The sequence below is a fragment of the Zingiber officinale genome, chromosome 1B, assembly GCF_018446385.1.
Source record: "Zingiber officinale cultivar Zhangliang chromosome 1B, Zo_v1.1, whole genome shotgun sequence".
In the NCBI taxonomy this organism is placed as follows: Eukaryota; Viridiplantae; Streptophyta; class Magnoliopsida; order Zingiberales; family Zingiberaceae; genus Zingiber; species Zingiber officinale.
In genome coordinates this window covers 1,375,083-1,393,854 of record NC_055986.1, presented here as the reverse complement: position 1 = coordinate 1,393,854, position 18,772 = coordinate 1,375,083, and the positions used below count along the sequence as shown (strand labels likewise).

Genomic DNA, 18,772 nt, shown 5'->3' with positions numbered 1-18,772 from the left:
GATTGTAATGGAAATATATATATATATATATATATTATAATTTATCATCATTGCAGTAAAAAATAAATTATATATTAGATTAATATTGACATGACAAGAGTATATATATATATATATATATATATATAAATAAAAGAGTAGAGTCGTGAGACAATACCAAAGATGGCCAGATAAGTGTATATATATATACAGAGTTGAGTCTTGAGACAACACCAAAGATGGCTTGACTGTTTGGAATGTTAAACCGATGTTGAAAGCACGCATTAAGAATTCTTTATTTGTTCTATTAAGTTAATTCATGTTAATATGTAACATAAGAGATGTTTGAATTATATGAAATTAATTTTTGTAATAGAATATTTTCATCTGGCCCACCACTACAACAAATATGATTTTCCGTAGCGCATCATCAACGACATGTAGTTAAAGTACGCCGTTAATAATAGTTTTTACAACATACCTAATTATGTACACTGCGGATAATATAATATTTATACAAATGACGGTGTGCATAAAATGTACGCTATCAATAAACTTTTCTACAACGTATAAAGTGAGCTGTTAAAATTTAATATTAACGATGTACAAAGCGCGCTGTTAATGTTATCATACTTATATTATTGACGGCATACAAAAATACATGTTGTAAATAATTATTATTAAAATATGTGCGGTTGCATGCTGTTAATAATCTTTAAAAATTTATAAAAATTTTAATCCCTTAAATCTTACATAAAACCTAAAAAATAAATAAAAATTATGATTCCCGAACCCTCGTAAACCATCTTATGTCAAAAGGCCTCACCGTGGAAACTCCTCTCGAAAACCCTTTTCTCCACACCTTCTTCTCCGCGAACACCAAATCCCCAAAATCCATCTTCTCTGTAGCCTCTTCTCCTTGAATCTGGACGTCCGAGCACCGCACTCCTGGTACCAGATCATTTGCACTCTCGACTGTAGTTCACCCTCGAGCGCACCGGGCGTGAGAACCCGCATCCCGACAGCTCCCCTTTGCTACTCTCCTCGTCGTGGGCCAGCAAAACCTCCTCGACAAAGCAGATGGCAGTGGGCGATTAGGAGCCACTGCCCGCCGTGACAATGGTCATCGGCAGATGCCTGGTTTGCTTCCTCTATGTGCTCGTCTCGACGGCGACGCCGCGGTGCCCCAGGTGTGGTGCACATGCGTCGGTCCACAGCAAGCCCAACAAGAGACACAAGTTTGATGATTCGTATGTTTATTTCTTTCGTTTGAGTTTTGAGCTATAGAAGGTTCTTTCAATTTGATGGTGTTGAGAGTTTGGCAAAATTTTTGTGAATGACTTGAATGTGAGTACAAGTGTAATATTGGAGGTTTTTTGGATTGATTGTGGCATCAAAATCAAGCATGTTGTTTGGCATGTTTTGGTTTTTTTAGATTGCAGATTTATATTGGAGGTTTACTTTGTGTTTATAATGGTATTCTCTGCATGCTCTATAGGAAAGAATGTATGTTGTCGGATGGTTTTCTTATGGATTGGGATTTCCTTGAGACGTTTGCCGGACTTTATATTTCATGGAGGTTTTGTATTGGAGGTTTTCTTTGTGCATATATTGATATTCTTGCATTATTCCTTTTGGTCTTGGTGTTTCTGTTGGTTTGAAGGCAAAGCCTGGCATGCTGTGGTTTTCTCAGCTTTCAGATTTTGTTTGCTTTGGTGATATGATGAAGCTTGGTGGAATTTATGCAATGTTTTCTTTTGGAGCTTATGACTAAGATTGAAGAAGGTAGAGCATTGGTAGAAGTGTGGTTTTTGTGATGGGTTTGTGTTGAAATTTGTGCTTGCTTGAAGATGGTGGAGTTTGGAGACTTTTCGGATTGCAAGATTCATATGGGAGTTCATGCTTGGTGGGGACTTCAAGTTTGTTTCTAAATGCGGGAGAGTTTGGGATTTCAAGGCTATTTTACTTTTTGTTTGTATTTTTGGGGATTTCAGAGTTTGATTGTGCAAAGCTCTTCTTTTAACAAAAGTATATTGCCTTGTAAAAAAGTGATCTTCTAGATTTCTTTCCAAGTGCACAACACGAGATAGCAATGTTAATCATGCCTAATATATTTTTCTTCCTTTGATAGTAAACACAAGGGCAGTTGCATTATTCTAGAAAATGGATATTGGCTCATTGAATATCGAAGACTTTATTGGTATTTTTTCTCTCTCTTTATAATGCATATCTTTGCTTTCACTTATCCAAGTGATCTACCATAATTTCTCATTCTGATTTATTTCTTTTCTTTTGTTCATGCAGCAATAGGTGTCATATTTTCTGCCACAGATTTTGTCCGCACCTTGCAGGTAACGAAGGCTTCTATATTCATTACTTCTAGCTGAACAAGTAAATACTTAATACATAAAATGATTTCTATGAAACCGATTCTTAATCAAGACAAAACACCTCTATTATATAGCTTGGTATTTGGCAAAGGAGTTGTTAATGATGCTATAGCTGTTGTGCTCTTAAATGCAATTCAAAACTTTATTCTTGTATGGGCATGCCACTAACGCTACAAGAGATTGTGATGTGTCTGTTATTGTGGAGATATCAAATTTAAACAAAGTCAAAGTGAGTTATACAGAGGACTTACTTCTGTTGATTTATCTGCATAAACTCCTAATAATTTTAGTTATCTTTTGTTGGCACACATAATGATGCCTTTTAGATGTTTATGCTGCTGATAAAAGGAAAATAAACAATATTCTTTTGTACATGCTGGATGGATTCAGATGTTGATCTATGATTATTAATTTGTTTCAATGAAATCTCCTGACTTTAGTTTTTTTTGCCATTTTTGTATATTTTAGGATCCTAAAAGAAAGGTACACAAGTCTGTTAAAGGTGTATTGAAATTGGAGGTTGAAAAGCTTCATACTTCACTAGTTGATGTGGACAATATCTCTGACGGTGGAAGCATAATCATTGACTCAAATGATGATGGTGATCGTTTTACTGAAACTTCTTTAAGAAAGTATCATAGCAATGGTCATGATATCCCTATCATAGCAATGGCTTGATTTATATCCATGGCTCAAACATAGATGGCTTCCCCAGCCTCTGCTTCTTCCAGCTGAGGTTTACAAGATGAGTAAAGTTAATCACTAGCATTTGTTGGATATTTTAGTTATTGCTTCAATTTTTTTCTCCAAAAAAACATCAGCTAGCACATAACTATTTAGGTGATCAGAAAATGAACCTACCTAATTTTCTCATAAAAATTAATACACGTGATTAGTAGAGGTATTCATTTTCTGATCACCTAAAAATTATTTCTTATTTATGCTTGTGTTTTTCTTACTCATGTTAATATCTTACCTTCCTTTCTTTGCAGTTGGAGGGCATCAAGCCGATCAAATTTTAATTGTAAAAGCACATAAGGTTAGTGAGTGTCCCTCCCTGTCAAAATAATTTTTTGTTATGTTATTAATGTGTTTCCAACTCCCTTTGTTTCAGAATAAGAAAACTATCATTTGATGAATCAGTGGTTGGTTATCTAATGCTAACTTATGTCGTTTAATTCTTGTAGGACTAGTCTCATGAATGTTACCTTGTAAGAACCAATGCAACAATCAGAATCAATGTAGATTTTGAACTACTTGCACTACTTCAGAGAGGCATAGAAGGAGAGGAAAGGCTTGTTGTTCATAATTTTTTTACCTTATCAACCTATAACACAATTATTCCTATTGGAAAGAAAATTATGATATCTATTTATTTTTATTTTTATATTCTTGTAACACAGTTATGCCTTTAATGATAATTATACGATATTGATAAATATATGTGCGATATATATATTTTTTATTTTATATGCAATTAACTGCAGCGCACGATCGCGTGTTGCGAATGATATTAACTACAGTGTGTAGCTACACATTGTTAATGCAATTTACTGCAGCGTGCGGTCGCGCGCTGCGAATGCAATTTACTGCAGCGCGCGGCCGCGTGCTGCGAATGCAATTTACGACAGCACGCGGCCGCACACTGCGAATGAAATTTACCGCAGCGCGCAACTGCGCGCTGTGAATGCTTTATGACTTTTAACAGCATGGAGTTATGCAGCATGCGATGCGTGATGCGGATAGCATAATTGCGCGCTACAAAAAGTCATTTTTGTTGTAGTGCACAGTCCATTCGATCCAAATTATCCAAGTGCTTTTTACTCTTCGAACTAATAATATTTGCTTCGTCTTTATTCTCCACATTCTCAAGATTAGTTATACGAAATTTTTTCTAGAGCTATTTCAAATTGTTTAATTTAGTAAATTTGTATCCATTATCTTTTAGCACTTTGAAAGCAGACAAATTCTGAAGAGTAGTATGCTTCCCGACCTCTGTTATGTTGAGAATAAACTTATTTGCTGCAATAAGTTTTCTTAAGTTGATCAATTTCATCATGTCATGTCAGAGACTTTCTAAGTTGTAACAACGATATAATATCAATGTTTGTAGATTGTACAAATCGCATTTCAATCATTAATCCAAATTAGTGATCGATTTTAATTCCGTCTCTAAATTTACCCAACGAATTTAAATTCCATCAATAAATTTAGCAATCGAATTTATGCTGTCATTAAATTTAACAACCAAATTAAAATTTGGTCGCTAAATCAGTGATTGATTTTAATTTCATTGATAAATTAGTGTTCGAATTTTAGCCCACGTACATAAAAAAAAACTACATAGTCAAGTCGTGAGAGAACACCAAAGAAGGTTTGAAGGCTTGGAGTGTTAAACCGACCAGGCTTGAAGGTTTGGAGTGTTAAACTGACCTTGAAAGCACACTTCAAGGGTAACCTCAATTCTTTATTTATTCCATTAAATTAATTTATGTTAATATGTAAAATATCAAGAGAGGTTCCAATTACAGGAAATTAATTTTTGTAATAGAATATTTTCATCTTAACCCAACAGTCCATTCGATTCAAATTATCCAGGTGCTCTTTACTCTTCAAACTAGTAATATTTACTTTGTCTTTATTCTCCACATTATCAAGATTAGTTATAGGAAGTATTCTCCGAAGTGGTTTCAAACTGTTTAATTCAACAAATTTATGTTCATTATCCTTTAGCACTTTGAAAGCAATCAAATTCTGAAGATAAGTACGCTTCCTGACCTCTGTTATGTTAGAAATAAACTTATTTGCCCCAATAAGTTTTCTCAAGTTGATCAATTTTATTTTCTAAGTTGTAACAATGATATAATATCAATGTTGGTAGATTGTATAAGTCACATTTCAGTCAAACGATTTTAATTCCATTAATAAATTTAGCAGAATACATTAAATTAAAATTTGATTGCTAAATTAATAACTGATTTTAATTTTATTAATAAACTAGCACCTGAAATTTAGTGACCAAATTTAAATTCTATCGTTAATTTAGTGATCGGATTTTATTTCAATTGAATTTCAATTTCATTTCTAAAATATTGACTAAATTTTATTTATTGCTGAATTAGCAATCGAATTTTATTTTCGTCATTAAATTTAGTTCAAATTTAAATTCTGTCGTTGAATTCATAAAATAACAATTTCTGTCGTGACTCCCATCAAAAGTTCAACTTACAGGCTTTAGTATCAAGTTATAGCTGGCATACCTTGCAACATTTTGAAAATGCTTAAATTCTAGCCGATATAGCAATATATATCTTCTTTGTTACACGTATAAATTTCTAATACTAACAAATCTCTACTGTTATTTCTTTATCGGATCATACATGTCTAGGCTCCCATTTTATTATTCAGTAAAAAGTTCTATAGTTTAGAAAATTGTTTGCATCACAAAGATCTGGTTCTTTTGTTTTGGTCGTGTGTAGGGTGGATACAACCAAAATGAAAGGCTTAAAAAAGATAGAAGATCATTAATTAAAGATCTTCATTTCCACCCAATGAGATGCAGAAGATGAACATCGATCTGTACCCAAAATGAATATCATGAAATCGAACGAGTTTCTACCTTGTCAAATATTTATAAATTGCTGGTTCTTCCATCTCTCTCTCTCTCTTTTTACATTCATTCTAGCTTCAGTATGTTTACTGCATTAACAACAAGATAGAACTTAGAAGAAACGAGTTACTTTGTCAGTCACAGAGAAAAAAAAAAATCAATTCTGAATAAAAGAAGAAAAAAAAAATACACTAGTAGGAATTTTGATAAGATAACATCTTCAATAGCGTTGTCTATGGTAATCAATGGAGGCAATTAACTGTTAATTAATATATAAAACAACAACTAAACCTAAACCATTTTTTCACAAAATGACCAATTAATTAGAACATTCAACTTGATCCGACGTTTTAAATGCCTGTTTGCTTGCAGGAAGATTTGGCTACTTTGATAACAGAAATAACATCAAAGTGGAAGTATATGGGATGTTTTATTTGTCAAATACTGGAAGATCAATCCCTTCTACCTTTAAATACAGATCACTGTCTCAATATCACATCTCTTATGCAAGACATTTGATTCATAAATTAACAATTTCTTAGGCCAAAATGTAAGAGTAAACAAGTATTTTCTTTATGCAATCTAATTTCTTGAAACGAAGTCTTGTGCAAAGAGGCGATACCAACGAATAGCAAATGTATAATTACTCTACTGAAGATGATAAATACTATCATGAATTTACCTCCACAACAGATAATGGTGGAATGGAGAGTGAGTTTCCATGGCTTAACTAACTATCGCTGATAACAAAAACTGTATCAACCAAACTTCTTAATCCCCGCCAAGTGCCTTTCCAACTGCTGCTCCAGTGCCAGATGACAACCATGAAAATATAAATTCGTGAGGGAAGGAGGCAACCCCTTCTCCGGCAGAGATTGAATTTGTGGGCAATAATGTATCCCCAAAATCTGAAGAGACGTAAGGGTGTACAACTTTGTTGGCAAGGATTGTAGATTCTTGCAGTCAGAGAAACTTAATGAATCGAGAGATGTCAAGCTTTGCAATAACTCCTGATCATCCCCCTCAAACATCACCGCTTCACAAGAGGATGAAATTCTAAGATAGTTTACAGATGATAGTAAATTTTTTATGACAGATTGTTTCATAAACGCTGTGTCATCAATCTCTAACATCTGCAGTGCCGATTTCTCTGTTTGTGCCTCTCCTTGAGAAAATAGAAGCTTGGGACATCCTGCAATCTTCAAGTTCTGGAGGGGTTTTATTTGTAGCCTTTCTACTGATCTCAGCTCATTGCAATTCTTAATTGTTACACTTTCCAAATTAAGCAATTGTTCTACTGGTAAGGAAACTAGATTGGGACAATTGCTTATCTCCAAGTCACGCAATGAGGTCAGGTTATGCAGGCAGCCAGGCAGTGATTTGGAAAGATTTCCACAATCAGACAAACATAGCTGTGTAATTGATGGCGGGAGTTCAAAATTAATGTACTCATCTTGTGTCATGCTCATGAGCTTCGGGCACTCTTTTATTGACAATGACTCTAAAGAGGTGAGCTCTTTCAACCTTTTGACTGGTGCCCACAACAATTGTTCACATTTCTGTATATCAATCTGTTGTAGATGGTGTGCTAGCAACCCTTGTTCTAGAATTGTCAAATTTGGACATTCTTGAATGAACAACTCTGTAATAGATGCAGAATTAGTTACGTTGCTACTTTCATCAATTACTTTCCAGAATCTTGGACAATCTACCAGCCCAACATTACTTAATTGTAGCAATTCTATTGAAGGAGAAAGGGGAGGTAACATCCGCAGATTTTGGCAATCTGAAATCTGAAGCTCTATCAAGCAGGGAAATAGATCTCTATCCTCGGAGCAATAGAACTCTTCCCATGCTGGCATTTCATTGAAATGGAGAGTATGTAGGCTAGGAAAGCAACTGCCTTCTTCTGATGTGGAAAAGAATCTATCGCCTATCATTTCCACTCCCGGCAAACTCCGAATGTCAAGAAACTCGAGACATGGAAGTAGTCCAAGATTTGGGAGATCCTCCAACATGGTAATGCCCTCTAGTGACAAAGATTCTAGTTGGAAGAAAAACTTGCAGTGTATTGGATCGAATAATTTGTGTAAATTTTGGGTATGGACTGAAGTTCTCCCAAGGTAGAGGCGCTTTAATTGTGATAATTGTCCAATAACTGATAGATCATTCCACCTTTTACAATTTTGAAGTTCAAGTTTTTCCAATCTAGAATATACTTGTTCATCTAGCCAATTGGGAGGTCTAGCACCATTATATTCTCTAATTGTCAAACTTTGTAGATTGTTATGTGGTTGGAGACCTTCAAGCACCTGTTCTGATATGTGCAAATTAACGTCTGAATCGGATGTCCATTCTAGCACCAACTTATCGAGGTGCTCTTTACTCTTCAAATTAGCAATATTTGCTTCGCCTTTGTTTTCTACATTCTCAAGATTAGTTATACGTAGTTCTCCCCGAAGTTGTTTCAAACCCTTTAATTCAGCAAGTTTGTATCCATTATCTTTTAGTACTTTAAAAACAGGCAAATTTTGAAGAGAAGTAAGCTTCCCAACCTCTGTTATCTTGAGAAAAAACATAGGTGCTACTCCATCAAGTTTCCTCAAATTGATCAACTTTACCATGTCATGTGGGAGACTTTCTAACTTATAACAACGATATAATATCAATGTCTGTAGATTATATAGGTCACATAAGGACTCAGGCAAGCTTCTAATGTCGTAATTGTCAGATAAGTCAAGATAACGGATATGTATCAACTTGCCAATAATATCAGGCAGCTCTTTTAAAGCACATTTACTCAAGATAAGAACACGAATCTTTTTTAATTTTTCCAAAACACCACTATCAACAAGCAAACTATTGCTACTGTATCTTCTTGGCAACATTAGCGTTCGTAATTTATTGTAATGAGAGAATTCTGTTAAACATCTTGTTTGCATACCTTCTTCCTCTTGGTGCACTGAAAGATGACGAATTGTGTTAGGAATTTCATGTAAATTGCTTTTTTCAATCCTTGAAGACTCACCCACAGATATGAGCTCTGTAAGATCATGGATGAGGTCATGCATTCCAAATTGTTTAATAAATCCTTTAGACTTTATCTTTTGAAAGAAAGACCTGTTAACTAACTCATGAAAGTAGTTGCTTCCTAGCTCCTCCATTCTAATACTTGCTTGAGGCACTATGAATCCTTCTGCTATCCAAATACTGATCAACTCAGATTCTAAAAACCAATAATTTTTAGGAAACAAGGAGCAAAATGCAAAGCATTGCTTAAGATGAGGAGGAAGATATTGATAGCTCAGTTGTAGCGCTGGTATAATCCCATTTTCTTCTTCTTGAGGAAGCTGCCATATTTCGCTATCTAAAATGCTTTTCCAGTGTTGCTCATCCAACTTCATGCTCAACAACCCTCCTAGAGTCTTTGCTGCAAGCAGCAATCCCTTTAGCTTGTAAATCATCTTCTTTGCCATGGCTTCCAAATGATAATGATGAACTCCACTATTTGAAGAACTAAATGCACATTTTTTGAAAAATTCCTAGAAGCACTTCTCATCCAGACCTTCCAAATGAATGGCATCCAAATCACCAACCATGCCAGCAATCTTCCTAGAGCGAGTTGTTACCAATATCTTGCTGCCAGGCTTTCCAGACCTCAATGGTGCACAGAGGCTCTCCCATTGGTGCCTGTCCTCGTTCCACACATCGTCCAATACAAGAAGAAACCTCTCTGGCGTGATCTTCTCCTTGAGAAAGTCTTGAAGTGCAGCAAAATTCGGGAGATTACAGTTCTTCTTGGTTGCATACTCTATAATCTCTCTGGTCAACTTTTCTGTTGAAAAATATTCAGAAACACGGACCCAAATTCTGAGCTCAAAGTATTCTTTCACGCTACTGTCATTGAAGACTTGTTGAGCCAGAGTGGTCTTCCCTATCCCTCCAATGCCAACAATAGACAAAACAGAGAATCCACTCTGGCCAGATACAGCTTCTGGTTCTAACAACAAATCCTTGAGTTCTTGCAGCTCTCTGTCTCTGCCAAACAATCGAGGTTTGGTCCAAAAGGAGCTCATTTGCCGGCTCGCCGAGGAGACCAATTGTTTCTTTCCTCTATCATCTTGTACGCCTAGCGAACTGTAAATTTTCTCAAGAGCAACTGAGTTGTCATCTAGCCTCCTCTTTATTTTCCTGATTCTCTTTAGATCATCATTATTATCATCTCCTTTTCCGAAGAGGCGGCTGGTGTAACTAGAAAATGAAGTTTTTAACTTTTTGCTCGGAGGGGGAGTGGAGTAGGAGGAAAAGGACGCTCGGTTACCAGCCTCATTTCCTTGCTGTTCGATTTGCTGCTTCAGAATTCTGTATTGGAATTCATCCAATAAGTCATCAGCATCATAAGCAGCATCCTTGAGGCTTGTCAGAAACTCCTTCAATTTCTTCTGCAGGCCGTTATCTTTGATCCTCAAGCTCTCGATGGTGCTGATAGTCAACCTGGCATGATCGAGAGAATCCTGTAGCTTCTCGAGGTCATCTTCAACTCCATGCTGCTCACCGAACTGTTGAACGATTCGATCGACGGCCTTCCCGACCAAGGCAGCCATGAAGCTCTCCGCGAGCCATCCCAAGGATGTCAGCGCGAACCACCCAAACATGATTGCTAGCTGTTTGATGCTTCCTTCTTCCTTGGGAAACAAAGAGAAGAAGCTTACAAACAAAGCGTTTGAAAAGAATACAGAGGAAAGCAATGCATATAGTCTTCACTTCGTGTCGATTGTAAATTTAATAAATATGATTTTTGTGAATTCTATCCGTCGTTGACTGAACGCACGGTTTGGTATTAATCTGGGCCGCTATTGATCAACAGCGTGGATTGAGTTTTGATCGGACGGTTTCGTAACAGCTTTGGAAGAAGAAGTCCATAAACATTTTCTTTAAAATAAAAGAAGTGGAGCCAACAAAGTTTAGAATACGGGCTCATGGAATAGGTAGGAAGGTATAATTATTGGAGTAAAATAATCAATGTGTGAGTTGTACATGTATTCATCCATTTTTTCCATGTACTTCTAATATTTTAAAAAGTCAAAAGTTGACATTTCGAAGGGAAGAACTCCAGCTACTTCCCCTTCAAAATATCAAAGTAAGATGCATCTCTATAATGAAATTATTTAAGATGCAAAAAAAAAAAAAAACTGTTAATTTTTCAAGTGAAATAATTAAATTTAAGACTTCTTCTCCAAAACTTATCCGTGTATATTTTTATAAAATTTTCACTTAAAAAAATTAACTTATTTATTTTCATTATTTTTTTCATCTAAAATAATTATTATAGAGAAGCATCTTAGTTTGATGAGTAATTATTGAATTAACCAAAAGACATACCATATTTGATAATTACCGCATGGCATTAATTTATTTATCTAGTCTTCTCCAAGGATGTAATCGAGCCGAGTTTAGCCGAGCCGAACTCTTGAATGTTTGAATATAACTCGTTTATAATCGAGTCGAGCTCGAGTTTTATTTAACGAATATATTTTCATGGTTCACGAGTTTATTCGAGTTTTTATCAAACCTAAACGAGTTTAATAAATATACATTATAAATTTAAATATTCATTAAAAACTAAATTATATATTTAGAGAAAATTATAATATTCTTATTAAAATTTATAATTTTATTTTAATAAATAAATTTAATATATTTATCTATATTTTTCATAACTAGAGTGTAAAATCTATAAATTTAATATCAAAACTATTATTTTTTCATATAAAAGTTGATACGAACATGTTCACAAGTTAATGAGCCGACTATTGTGAAGCTTGGTTTGTTTATCTTAACGAGCCTCATTAAACAAGCTCAAATAAGCTTTTATCGAATTGAGCTTCGAATAGCTCATAAGTGGCTTGGTTCATTTACAACCCTAGTCTTCTCATTCTATCACTCCTACTAACCGCATACAACTTCAACATTTCTCTTTCGCACATTAATTTACCGAGAGATCTCATATTGTACTCATTTCAAGTTATGTGAATTTCTAATGTTGTAAGTAATCCAAAAATATCCTTCATTATTATTTTTGACTTTCCTAATAGTGGTTCAGTGGTTTTGAAAATAATGAATTTTATTTTCTTCTGGTCCTAATATAAGTTCATATCAGGCCTAATAGCTCTGATGTAATTCATATCAGGTCAAATGTAAGATTTAAGATCAATTCTTTTAATAACATTTTAAGGAGAAGCCGAAATAAATGATAGAGGACACCGCTAGACTCCTTACATCTTCAAAAATCCACAATACCTAAAATGAGTTCAATCGAATCTTTCTAGGTCCATCAGTGGATTTCAGTTGAAACACATTACTTAGAGAACTCAGATTGCATCAATTTCAATTCCTGTAGATTTTTGAAGTTGCAAAGAGCCTAAATATGTCATCCATTATTATTTTCGACTTCTCTATTGATGGTCCAGTGGTTTTGAAAAAATTAAATCTTATTTTCTTCTCCACCTACGCTCCCCTTCTCGTCTATTGTGCATTTCTTGCTCGGTAGAGTAGTCGTGATAGCAGTCGAGTACCTCTCAGTTCGCCGTGACTATCAATGCTTGGGCAAAATCACGGTTCACTATTTTATCCTGGAAAACAGACGACCCAAGAAAACCTCGAAGCACAACCGGAGGTGGGGCGAATCTGTTTCAAGGAAATTATGTTCGTCGCAGGCCTCAGTTCACTCGTCCGACAACATTAATCAAGGCTTCGTTTTGTTGATCGCGACCTAAACCTCTACTTTCGGTCGGCCTTAGTCTATTTCGCTCGGTCGACCTAAGCCTCTACTTCCGGTCGGCCTTAGCCTATTTCACTCGGTCGGCCTAAGCCTCTACTTTCGATCGGCCTTAGCCTCTCCGCTTGGTCGGCCTCTCACTTGGCTAACTCGCCCGGTTGGTCACTGTGAAGTCTACGTTCAGCACTTGGCATACACCAACCCCTGCTGACAACCTGAGACTATCAGGTCAGGTCATTTCAACAGTTAAGTGAATTTAAATTATGTGTAATTTTAAATTCTAAGTCCCCACAAATCTCCGGCAATAGTAGATTGCTTTGGCTAACATTTTATTGTCTATCATTTTCAGTCCTAGTTAACTCAGAATGTCAAGAGACTTGAGGCTTGAAAGTTGTCCAAGATTTGGGAGATCCTCCAACATGGTAATGCCTTCTGGTAACAAATCTGCTAGTTGGGAGAAGAACTTGCAGACTTTTGTATCTAACAATTTGTGTAAATTATGGGTCTGGACTAGAATTCTCGCAAGGGAGAGGGACTGTAATTGTGATAGCTACCCATTAACTGATAGATCGTTCCACCTTTTATAATTTTCAAGTTTGAGAGCTTCCAATTTAAAATATACATGTTCATGTAGCCAATTGGGAGGTCTGGCACCATTGTATCCTTTGATTGTAGCCTGTATAGGTTGTGATACGTTTAGAGACCTTCAATTGTGGCAAAAGGTGAATACGCTCGTCCCTAGTGCCCCCGCCAACTCGTCCCAGGGCCAATACGGAGGAGGTAAATCACGAGCGGCTACTAGCCTTTAAAATAGTGACTAACACATAAGGGAGGTATTTACCTCGGCTTTGTCAAGATTCGAACCCCATACCTCATTGTGACAACATCTCATGTGCTAACCACTAAATCCATCCGAGAGGACACGTTTCAAGACCTTCAAGCACCTATTCTAGGATGTACAAATTAACTTCTGAATCAAATTCTTGCAAAGATGTCCATGTTAGATCGATCAATCAAAGAATATATTTATTGATTATAAACTTGAGTAACTTCAATTCTATTAAGAGTGCAATTTTAATTAATTTATTAGAGCTTAATCTAATTGAATCTAATCAAATCCTTTAGTGGGTCAAGCTAGATTCGGATAAATATAAGAGTTATAATTCTAGTATATATATATATATATATTATGTAGATAATAATTGTCATGTGTATACACATGTTAATATTAATCTTTTATATATATATATATATATAAGATTAATATTAACATGTGTATACACATGACAATTTTTATCTACATAATTTTTTTATATAAATAAAACTTGTCTTTATAAATACCATAAGATTTGTTAATTATACGATAAGATTTACATGTATTTTCCTTTAGCAAAGTAGACAAATTTTAAAGAGAAGTACTCTTCCTGACTTATGTTATGACTTCTGTTATGTTGGTAATAAATTTATTTGATCCAATAAGTTTCCTCAAGTTAATCAACATCATTATGCCAGACTAGCGAGTTTCTAAGTTGTAACAACGATATAAATGTCTGCAGATTATAAGTCACATTTCAGTCATTAATCCAAATTAGTGATCGATTTTAATTTTGTCAATAAATTTAAATACTAAATTTAAATTCTGTCAATAAATTTAGCAACTGAATTTTATTCAGCCATTAAATTTAACACCTAAATTAAAATTTGATTACTAAATTTGTGATAATTTTAATTTCATTGTTAAATTAGCGCCCGAATTTTAGCCCACATGTATATAAAAAAACTACAAAGTCGAGTCGTGAGAAAACAGTAAATAAGGTTGAAGGTTTAAAGTGTTAAACGGTGTTGAAAGCATGTTTCAAGGATAACCTCACTTCTTTATTTGTTCCATTAAGTTAATTCATGTTAATATGTAAAATATCAAGAGATGTTCGAATTAAGGAAATTAATTTTTGTAATGAAACATTTTCATCTTAGTCCAACAGCCCATTCAATCCAAATTATCTAGGTGCTCTTTACTCTTCAAACTAACAATATTTTCTTCATCTTTATTCTCCACATTCTCAAGATTAATTATACGAAATCTTCCTCAGAGCTATTTCTAATTATTTAATTCAATAAATTTATGTCCATTATCCTTTAGCACTTTGAAAGCAAACAAATTATGAAGAGAAGTATGCTTCCCGACCTATGTTATGTTGGGAATAAATGTATTTGCCCAATAAGTTTCCTTAAGTTGATCAATTTCATCATACTAGGTTGGAGGTTTTCTAAATTGTAACAATGATATAATATCAATGTCGGTAGATTGTACAAGTCGTATTTCAGTCATTAATCTGAATTAGTGATCAATGTTAATTCCATTGCTAACTTTAGCGACCGAATTTAAATTCGGTCAATAAATTTAGCAACCAAATTTTATTTGATCACTAAATTTAGCAACTAAATTAAAATTTAGTTGCTAAATTAGTGACTAATTTTAATTTCATTGTTAAATTAGCCTCTAAATTTTAGCCCACATGTATATAAAAAAACTACAAGAGCCGAGTCGTGAGAGAACACTAAAGAAGGCTTGAAGGTTTAGAGCGTTAAATCGACATTGAAAGCACGCTTCAAGGATAACCTCAATTCTTTATTTGTCCCATTAAGTTAATTCATGTTAATATGTATAATATCAATCTGATCCATGTTCAAATTACATGAAATTAATTTTTATAATAGAACATTTTCATTTTAGCCCAACAGTCCAAATCATCCAAGTGCTTTTTACTCTTCAAACTAGTAATATTTGCTTCGACTTTATTCTCCACATTCTAAAGATTAATTTTATGAAGTCATCCCCGGAGCTATTTTAAACCGTTTAATTCAGTAAGCTTGTGTCCATTATCCTTTAGTGCTTTGAAAGCAGACACATTCGGAAGAGAAGTATGCTACCCCTCTCTTATGTTGGGAATAAACTTGTTTGCCCCAATAAGCTTCCTCAAGTTGATCAACTTCATCATGCCAGTAGGGACACTTTCTAAGTTATAAAAATGATATAATATCAACAACGTCAGTAGATTGTACAAGCCGCATAATAAATCGGTAAACCTTCGAATTTTGTAATTTTTAGATATGTCAAGATAGCGGAGATTTATCAACTTATCAATACAATTAGTCAACACTTCCAAAGCACAACTTTGTAATATCAATAACGGCATATGGTACAACTCATATAATGACTCAGGCAACATAAGTCAAGATAGCGGAAATATATCAATTTACCAATTCTATCATGTAGTTTTCTAAACACAATATCTCAAGACAAGAATACGATTTTTTTTATTTTTCCAAAACAAGAATAAAACTTTGGCATGCGTATGATATTGACAACATTAGCATGTGCAACTTATTGAAATGAGAGAATTCTATTAAGATTTTTGTCTGCATACCTTCTTGTTGTGCACTGACAAATGACGGATTACCCTAGAAAATTAATAAAACTCACCAACAAATGAGTTCTGAGAATTTGTTTCAGTCGTTAATCTGAATTAACGATTGATTTAATTCCGTCGCTAAATTATTTAGTGACTGAATTTAAATTCTGTCAATAAATTTAGCAATTGAATTTTATTTGCTGATTAAATTTAGTAATAAAATTAAAATTTATTTGCTAAATTAGTGATTGATTTCAATTCTGTTGCTAAACTAGCGTCCGAATTTTGTTTCCGTCTCTAAATTTAGTAACCGAATTTAAATTCTATCACTAATTTAGCAAACAAATTTTATTTCTATGCGACAAAATTTTTTTTTCATCAATAAATTTAGTTTGAGTGATCGAAATTATATTTTATTATTAATTTAGTGACAAAATTAAAATCAGTCTATATTTAATTAACCTATAAACTAATATATTTTATAATTTTTATTGAACGTGTATACATTTATATATTTTTCATTAAATTTTAATAACATTATCAACATTAATCACAATGCAAAAATTTATCCAAAATATTCATAAATGGTTATTTTCTAAGACACCTAAATATTGTATAGTTAAACATCATGCAATTTACACACTTATATCAAATTGATACAAAATGTTCTAAAAGTAAAAAGTAAATAAATTACAAAAATCAATTATAAATTCTCTAGATTAGTTATACGTAGAGAGTTATTTCAAATAAATTTTGAAAAGAAATGAGCTTTTTGGCATTTATTATCTTGGGAATAAAATTATCTGCCGTAAACAAGTTTTTCTTATCAACTTCATCATACCACACGGGTATAGAGATGAGCAAAAGTTAGTTAAACTAAATTTACTAATCAAATTTAAAGTTAAAAATTCAGTTTAGTTAATTCAGAAACTTATATTTTTCTCTTAAAATATTGATTATTTTAGTTTAATCGATTTAATTTTAAAAATCTAATTTTAATTTAACCGATTAAATTAAATTTGGCTATGTCTAAAAAATTGGAAGTTTAGAATCCCAAATTCCTAATTCGTAACTCCCCTCCCCTCCTGAATCTAGATTTAACTAAAAATTTTGTTATTTTGGTTTTAACTAATTTAACTTATATTTTATCAGTTTGATTTGTTCAGATTTTTATATGAAAGTTCGGTCGATTTGGTTTGAAAAAAAATCCAATTTATGATTTTAATTTAATTGATTTAGTTATTAACTGATTACTTACCCTTATGCGAGAGACTTTCTAAGTTACCACAACCAAATAATATCAATGTCTGCAAATTGTACAAGTCACATAATGACTTCCAAATTGTAGAAGTCGCATAATGACTCAAACAATCTTTAAAATGTTGTAATCGTAGGATAAGTTAAGATGTCGAAGATGTATAAATTTACTAATACTATCAGACATCTACTAGTAGAATTTTATTTATATTCAATAAAGTAATAAATAAATAAATACCAGAAGTAGACGCACATAAAGTCAAAGAGTTTTTTGTTACTTCGCCTTAAAACTGAAGTCATATCTAGTAAAAAATACCAAAATCTTTGGTCAGTCTAAGAATGTGTAACCAGTTCGAAATTGGATCGATTTTGAAGTAAAAATGCTCTTTTATTTCATCAATTCTATTAAGGTACCGAAGTATTTGATCATGTATGACTTCACTGGTTATTGATTGACGAAATAAGTTATTTATACTATTTTACAATTTTTATATTATGGTGCGATAAATATTTTCTTTTAATTATGCACAATTTAACAAAATATACAACAAATATCTACAACAACAATCAAACATTATCCCACTAGAAGGGGTCGGCTATAAGGATTCTTTTACGTCATTGAATTCTATCTCCAACTATATCATCATTTATATTTAAATAAAATTTATCTTATTTTATCGTTGCTAACCAAGTCTTTTTTTTGTCTTCCTCTTCCTCGTTTGATGTGCGCGTTTGTTATTATTTCGTATCGTCTAACTGAAGCATTTATTAGTTGTCTAAGTACATGTCTGTACCATCTTAAATGTGTCACTCAGAGTTTTTCCTCAATAGATGCAACTCCGATTTTCTCTCTAATGCTCTCATTTCTTATTCTGTCCATTCTCGTATGTCCACATATCCACCTTAACATCCTCATGTCTACTTTAACATCCTCATTTCTGTAACTCTCATCTTCTGTTCATATGCTCGAGTCATAGCCAACATTCATCCTCATATAACATAGCAGGTCTAACTACGATTTTATAAAATTTTTCTTTAAGTTTTAGAGGTACTTTATGGTCACATAAAACATCCGACGCTCTCCTCCATTTCAATCATCCTACTTGTATTATATGTAAGACATCTCTCTCAATCCCTCCATCATTTTACAAAATTGATCCTAAATATCTAAACCTCTCAGTTCCGGGTAACTCATCGTCTCCTATCTTAACAATTGTCTCATTATATCTAATATTGTTAAACTTAAATTTCATATATTCTGTCTTTATTCTACTAAGCTTAAAACTTTTCTCTTCTAGTGTTTTCTGTCAAAATTCTAGTTTAGCATTTACTTCTTCACATGTTT

General features: G+C 33.5%; 1 pseudogene; it reads right to left on the bottom strand.

The window, feature by feature from the left end:
• Nucleotides 1-6,576: 6,576 nt before the first annotated feature.
• LOC122046274 lies at nucleotides 6,577-10,685 on the bottom strand (annotated as a pseudogene).
• Between the last annotated feature and the right edge of the window lie 8,087 nt (nucleotides 10,686-18,772).